The following is an 8610-nucleotide window of genomic DNA, read 5'->3' as shown; positions in this document are numbered from 1 at the left end:
ACTCCATGTCAAAAAGGTTGCTGACCCCTGGTGTATAGGATCACTAAACAGCTAAGGAACATCTACACTAAACTAGTGTAGGATAAACAAGGTAAACTGATAACAACTGAAAGGGAACACGCTGAAAGATGGGCTCAACACTTTGAAGAAGTGCTCAATGGACCAGAACCTGAAGAGCCTGCAGATCCAGAACCTTTGGATGACATCGCTATTAAGCCCCTGGAATCGACATGCTACATGAAGAAATGTTGATGGCAGATATCACCACAGCCTCCAGGGTGCTGACCGACCTCTTCGCCAAGATATGGGAGCACAATGCCATACCAAGGGAATGGAGCAAGGGCCTCATATGCAAGCTTCCTAAGAAAGGTGACCTGAAAAACTGTGACAACTGGCGAGGCATAACACTTCTGTCCGTCCCTAGTAAAGTCTTTTGCAGAATCCTTCTTAACACTGTCAGTGCCCACGACGTGATATGACGTTTTATCAGCCCCCCTCCCTGAATGCCCACGACGAAAATTATCGTTTTATTTTTTTATTAGCGATCTGAATTCATATTTCATCAACCGAGTCTCCCGTTGATACACCAGCCCCATCAGCAGCTCAGAATGGAAAAAGCGCCCCCTATCGTCTATCCCTGAAAACTGCATGTCAGTCGCTTAGACTGACCTGGGATCAGTGATATGTAGAGGCGGGGCCAGCTGGCTCCCTGAGCCAATACTATCCACCTGCAGAACCACGTCTCCAGCGGGCTGAGGATACGGCGGGCTGAGGACACTCGCTTCCATTGGCTGATTTGGGTCACGTGACCGTCCCACCCAATGGCTGAATTGGAGTGTTGCACTGCGGGCATTGGCTGATTTGGGTCACGTTGCACTGCGGGATTGATTGATTGATTGATTGAAAACTTTATTAACAGATTGCAGAATGGGTACACGTGACCGCCACAGGCCCTGATTGATTGATTGAAAACTTTATTAACAGATTGTAGAATGGGTACAGTGACCGATTGATTGATTGATTGATTGATTGATTGATTGATTGATTGATTGATTGATTGATTGAACACTTTATTAACAGATTGCAGAATGGGTACAGTGACGTCACAGGCCCGGATTGATTGATTGATTGATTGATTGATTGATTGATTGATAGATAACTTTATTAACAGATTGTAGAATGGGTACAGTGACCGATTGATTGATTGATTGATTGATTGATTGATTGATTGATTGAAAACTTTATTAACAGATTGCAGAATGGGTACAGTGACGTCACAGGCCCGGATTGATTGATTGATTGATTAATTGATTGATTGAAAATTTTATTAACAGATTGCAGAATGGGTACAGTGACGTCACAGGCCCGGATTGATTGATTGATTGATTGAAAACTTTATTAACAGATTGCAGAATGCAGTACAGCGCAATACACACAATTGTTAAGGGGATGCAGACCCGATATGCATAACTACACAAAGGACAAGCCGCAGGGGTGTCCAAAGATGCCCCCATTTTGTCTACGTCTGTTCAGTGTTTATTATTATTATTTTTTGGTTCCTTTCCGCCGCTCCAAATCACGTGACCCAAATCAGCCAATGCCCGCAGTGCAACACTCCAATTCAGCCATTGGGTGGGACGGTCACGTGACCCAAATCAGCCAATGCCCGCAGTGCAACACTCCAATTCAGCCATTGGGTGGGACGGTCACGTGACCCAAATCAGCCAATGGAAGCGAGTGTCCTCAGCCCGCCGTATCCTCAGCCCGCCGTATCCTCAGACCGCTGGAGACGTGGTTCTGCAGGTGGAAGCATCTCCCCTGAGCTGGCAAGCCGTCTGCTCAAAATGGAAGTGATCGCAGGACGGGAATCAGCCTGGAATATATATCCACAGTAGCCAATCGATAGTAGACAGTAGTGATCGATTTTTGGAATGGCGATCAGGAATTGGAATGATCTTTTTGGACATCTGATCTGAGGTAAGGAATCTATTTTACCAGTCTTGGCATAATCAGAGTTGTATTCGCTGAGATCTCAGCGTTTGCCCTATGTGTGTGTGTGTGTGTGCGCGATCGCTTTGAGGAAATCAGAGAATCGATTTTCAGCTCGCGGCCCCAGCATGCATACGTACACATATACTATCGATAATCTAGCGTTTATTTGAAAACGATTCATAAATAGGCCGAAAAATGACAGTTTTTGTGTATTCTAAAATATTCTAAACGTCTTTTATAATGGAACATTTATATTTTCCTTGAAAACGAGGGCTTTTCGAAATGCTATAAAACGAAAATGAACCGATAAAAAAACAATCCGCTTCGACAATGTTGACTGACTGGAAAACGAGTCATTGATAAGCGACGGGCAGATTAGACACATAGCCATAATTTAAAACATAGATTAGGCGTTATTAACGCTAACATTCAAGTGGATGGTGGGCATTCAACCGGTAAATCAAGATTAAGCTTGGGCTCTGAAAGTGTTAAGGTCGAGGTTGTATCGATCAGATCTTTACCTTACGCAACATCATCGAACAGTGTATTGAGTGGAACGCCCCCTTCAAGTCAAGTCAAGTCAAGAGTTTTAATTGTCACGGCATACAAGTATACAATGAAATGCGGGTGGTCTTGCCCGCAACGATGTGCAATAATACAGTGGTACAACATATTGTACATTGTATATTAACTATCGATTTTAAGAAGGCATTTGACAGTATTCATCGCGAGAGCCTATGAAAGATCCTAAGGGCATAAGAGTGACTGTATCACACCTGCATGTGTCAGAGTGACTCACACCTGCATGTGTCAGAGTGACTATCACACCTGCATGTGTCAGAGTGACTGTATCACACCTGCATGTGTCAGAAGAGTGACTGTATCACACCTGCATGTGTCAGAGTGACTGTATCACACCTGCATGTGTCAGAGTGACTATCACACCTGCATGTGTCAGAGTGACTATCACACCTGCATGTGTCAGAAGAGTGACTGTATCACACCTGCATGTGTCAGAGTGACTGTATCACACCTGCATGTGTCAGAGTGACTGTATCACACCTGCATGTGTCAGAAGAGTGACTGTATCACACCTGCATGTGTCAGAGTGACTGTATCACACCTGCATGTGTCAGAGTGACTGTATCACACCTGCATGTGTCAGAAGAGTGACTGTATCACACCTGCATGTGTCAGAGTGACTATCACACCTGCATGTGTCAGAGTGACTGTATCACACCTGCATGTGTCAGAAGAGTGACTGTATCACACCTGCATGTGTCAGAGTGACTATCACACCTGCATGTGTCAGAGTGACTATCACACCTGCATGTGTCAGAGTGACTATCACACCTGCATGTGTCAGAGTGACTGTATCACACCTGCATGTGTCAGAAGAGTGACTGTATCACACCTGCATGTGTCAGAGTGACTATCACACCTGCATGTGTCAGAAGAGTGACTGTATCACACCTGCATGTGTCAGAGTGACTGTATCACACCTGCATGTGTCAGAGTGACTATCACACCTGCATGTGTCAGAGTGACTGTATCACACCTGCATGTGTCAGATACATACACAAGACATATAGTGAAATGAAGGTGGCCATGCCCGCTTCGATTGTGCAAAAAATACAAATAATAATAGAATAGAAATAAAATAGACATTATAAAAGTACTAAGATAAAATACAAAAGGTAATGAGTCCTATGTACACTACTATACAATATACAGTTATACTCTGTCACTATGCTATCCTAACTATACTATACAAAAACAGCCAGTTATGTTTTGTTTTTTTCCTTTAAAGTTACCTTTTCTTATGTGTTTAAAGTGACCTGTGTGGGGGGGGGGGGGGGGGGGTTGTATTTGGGTTGTATTTGTCTGATTGGTACAATCTGAACTGTCTGCATCTGAGAGGTGCAGCTTCCTGTATCAACACACTGCTGTCCTCTGGTGTCCTGCTGATACTGTCGGCCATCAGCACAGCTGGCAGCATCACAACGGTTCACTGCTGGCTCAGCTGGCAGCCATCTGTGTCGTAACCTGGGTAACCAGTCACATGACTGACATAGGAGGAGAGGAGAGGAGAAGAGAGGAGAGGAGAAGAGGGGAGAGGAGAAAGAGAGGAGAGGAGGGAAGAAGAGAGGAGAGGAGAAGGGAGGATAGGAGAGGAGAAGAGAGGAGAGGAGAAGAGAACAGAAGAGATGAGAATAGAGGAGAGAAGAGGGGAGGAGAAGAGAGAGGAGAAGATAATGAGAGGAGGGGAAAAGAGGAGATCAGATGAGAGAAGAGGGGAGGACATGAGAGGAAAGGAGAAGAGAGGAGATTAGATGAGAGGAGATGAAAGGAAAGGAGATGAGAGGAGAAGAGATGAGAGGAAAGGAGAAGAGAGGAGAGGAGAGCTGCTTACAGGTTCTGAAGCAAGTTAGAGCTTCAAAAGGCATATCTGTTCATTCTATTTCTACAGCAGCACTGCCACTCCAGTAATCTCTGACCCCCCCCCCCCCACACACACACACACACACACACATACACACACACATACACACACACACACACACACACACACACACACACACACACACACACACACACACACACACACATTCAGCACATTCCAACACGATGACACTGTACTCTCAGCAGGGAGGCTCAGTAGACCTGTCTGGTCCTCATGACCTCGACCATCCTCACACTGCTGCACAAACACTATGTTGCTGAGGACAGTCTGCTGGGAGGACAGTGTCGTAGAAATATTATATCATTATAGATCTGTGTTGAGATATCATTTTATCTTTGTACAGCTTGACTGGTTCAATATGACCAACTAGTATAATGTGTGTGTGTCTCTTTAAAAGACTCCAAAGTGCCAAGGTTATATTCTCTCTCCTTAGCCAGACCATAACAAGGTCTTGTTATTGATTCCCTAACTGAACCCATATTGTTTATGCTTTCAGTCATATCTGAATGCTAATGTTACGTCTTGAAACTGTGTATTAATGTTACGTCTGACCAGACCTCTTGGTCATTTTCTGGTCAGACGCTCGTGTGTGAACACATGTGGTCTCTGATTGTAAACTGAACTTCATTGTGGCCACAGTGAAATAAACTATGTTCTACTTTTAATAACGACTCAGAATTATTATACAAATGGCTCATCTTTTGTCCTTTAATAATTCCATAACAACAGTCTGCTGTTAGGACAGTCTGCTGTTATGACAGTCTGCTAAGAGGACAGTCTGTTGTTAGCAGAGAGAGAGAGAGAGAGAGAGAGAGAGAGAGAGAGAGAGAGAGAGAGAGAGAGAGAGAGAGAGAGAGAGAGAGAGAGACAGAGAGAGACAGAGAGAGACAGAGAGACAGAGAGAGGGACAGGGAGGGGGCAGAGAGAGACAGAGAGAGGGGGGCAGGGAGGGGGCAGAGAGAGAGAGAGAGACAGAGAAAGCTTCCATTGTATCTGAAAATGTGTCTTAACCTAAACACTGTTACCACATCTGACTAAAATGTGTCTTAAAAACCATATAAACTCAAGAATGTCACCTCATTTGACCCAAATGCCACCAATCAACCTTCCTCGGGTAAATAAGGGTGAAAAGCTTAATTTTGTATAGGGAGGTGTAGTCTGACGTCACTTTAGTTTCCCGCACGGTCCACCCGTATTGGGATTTATCATTGGGAAAATGTATTTTTGGCTATTGTAACAATTCTGCCTCATGAACATTGGCAAGCTTTCCATTTTTGCACAAAATGAGTTCCCTTATATCACTAACATTAGCATTTTTGATTGAAATAATGTTAGTTATAAGGTTTTTAATTTGTCGTTAAAAAAGAACTACACGGGGCGCCCCAGTGGCGAACCACATAACGCGCTGAGTCGCGGCACGGCCGACCCAGGTTCGATTCCCGGACCCGCCGTTATTTGCCGAATGTCTTCCCCCCACTCTGTCTCCCGTTCCTCCTCCTCTCTCTCTCTCTACTGGACTGCCCAGTAGCAAAAAGCGATAAACGCAAAAAAATATATAATAAAAAAAAAAGAGAAAAAAAAACTACACTTACCAGTAGAACGAACGCCTGTCATTCAGTGCTGTTGCCAGGGGTGTAAAAAGTACTGTACCCAGAAATTATACTTAAGTGAAAGTATGGGTACCGTCTCAAAATCGTACTCAAGTAAAAGTCAGAGTATCTGGCTAAAAACACACTTGAGTAAAAGTTAAAAAGTTTCTACCTTTAAATGTACTTAAGTACAAAAAAGTAAATGTAAAAACTTTTTTTCTGACTGTCTATTATTCTGATAGGTGTTTAATCAAAGATCCCTGCTTTCTAGTCTTGCACAGGGACCAATCAGCATGGGTATGGGCGGGTTAATTTTCCATTGATTTGATTGGCTGTTTTTAAATAAAGTGCGGCCGCAGGATTAATAACGTTAACGTTAGTTCGGCCAGAGAAACAAATATACTAATTAAAATGGTTGGACCTGCGAGATTTGTACTTTGTACTTTGTTAGTCTGCATTAACATCTCCCGTCTCCAACCCTCACTCTCAGACTCTGTGGCTGAGACCCTGTGTTACGACCCCTGTGAGTCTAAGGGTAAAGGGCTGTAACATAACAGTTGGTTGACAGAAAAGATGGACCAGGTTTGTAAACAACAATGATATTTATTGAATAGAGGCAAAGGAAGCACATGTAGCTCAGGGGTGAGCCCAGGCCAAAACAACAAACAAACACCACTATACTCCAAATAAACACAATCTAATCTATGGTAAAAGAGATTACATTACCTAAACTACTCTTACCTAACCAAAACAGGAGAAAACAATGTCCAAAGGAAATGGCAGCTCACCCCATCTGTGCTTCCTGAGAAAGAGAGAAAAACACATTAATTATACAGAAACAAAAGCAGAATATATACAAAAACAAACTGGCTAACAATGCTCTCTCTGTGGCCATACACACACAAGGAAATTACTACTAAGCACCAAAGGCAATAAACGAAATGCAATACTGTCAAAGTTACAGGTTTACCAAAAACACAACATGCCTAGCCTCATGCCAGAGAGAGAGAGAGACTGAAGTGAGAAGCCATGTTTTAACAGGTGTGGGGTGATCCATGATTGGGTGGTGTGGATTGAGTGTTGGAGTCTGGAAAGCCATCCACCAATCACTGCTGTGTTGCAATAATGGAAGGATTGGCCTGGCAGGGACCAATGGGGAAGGGAACAATGGCTGGAGGGAGGAAACAAAATGGAGAACACACACATGGAGACACACACTGGGGAATATATACATTGGGATGTAACACCCCCATACATAAGACAAAAAACATGTTTGACACTTAACACCAACTAAACATGTCTTTTTTTTAACAACGAGACAACATCTCTGAGATAACATGTACTCCAAAACAAAGAGCTATGAAAAAACTAGCAGTTGGTACAACAACCACTCGGGTCAACAATGACAGAACGAGTTGACGGCAAGAGAGACTGAGTCGACAGCAACATAAAACAAGTCGACAGCAATATACAGTAAAACGAGTCGACAGCAACAGACAACGAGTCGACAGCAACAGAGATTTAACTCCGAGACAGAGCATCCGCCAACACATTCTCAGACCCCTTCTTATGCTTTATGCTGAGGTTATAATTTTGCACTATGAGCGCCCAACGCATGAGGCGCTGATTGTGGTTGTACATCCGCGACAGAAAAACCAATGGGTTGTGGTCGGTATATACTACCACTGTTAATACGCTCGAACCGACATACACCTCAAAATGTTGCAACGCATACAACATAGCCAAAGTCTCCTTTTCAATAGTGGAATAGTTTAGTTGATGTTTGTTAAATTTCCGGGAGAAATAACAAACCGGGTGACTGACACCATCGTGATCTTCCTGTAATAACACCCCTCCAGCTCCCACCCCGCTGGCATCCACCTCCAGCTGGAACGGCAGGGAGAAATCTGGAGCAGAGAGAACAGGGGAACTGCATAAGAGAGCTTTAACACTATCAAATGCATTTTGACAATCAGCTGTCCAAATGAATGGTTTGGACGGGCTACACAGGCTAGTGAGAGAAGTGACGACAGAAGAAAAGTTCCGGCAAAAACCACGGTAATACCCAGCCATCCCAAGGAATCTACGCAATTCCCGCCTAGTAGTAGGCACTGGAAAAGTTGTGATTGCAGATATTTTTGCATCCACCGGACGCACTTGGCCTTGTCCTACCTGCTTACCAAGATAGGTAACCGTAGCCTTGCCGAACTCACACTTGGCAAGGTTAAGGGTCAGGGAGGCTCCAGCTAAGCGGTCAAAGACAGTTTGCAAGGTTGTCATGTGGTCACGCCAGTTGGTCGAATAGACAACCAGGTCATCGAGATAGGCATTACAATTTGGAACACCAGCCAGGACTAGGGTCACCAGTCGCTGGAAAGTGGCCGGGGCATTACGCATTCCAAAAGGCATTACAGTATATTGCAAAAAATTGTCAGGAGTAACAAACGCCGAGATTTCCGAGGCACGGGGGGTCAAAGGGACCTGCCAGTAACCCTTTAACAAATCTAGTTTGCTAACATAGGTGGCAGATCCAAGGTTGTCAATACAATCTTCCATGCGGGGCAG

The sequence above is a fragment of the Notolepis coatsorum genome, assembly GCF_963971535.1.
Source record: "Notolepis coatsorum genome assembly, chromosome: 4".
In the NCBI taxonomy this organism is placed as follows: domain Eukaryota; kingdom Metazoa; phylum Chordata; class Actinopteri; order Aulopiformes; family Paralepididae; genus Notolepis; species Notolepis coatsorum.
The sequence above is the reverse complement of the archived record's forward strand: the minus strand, read 5'-3'. Positions refer to the sequence as shown.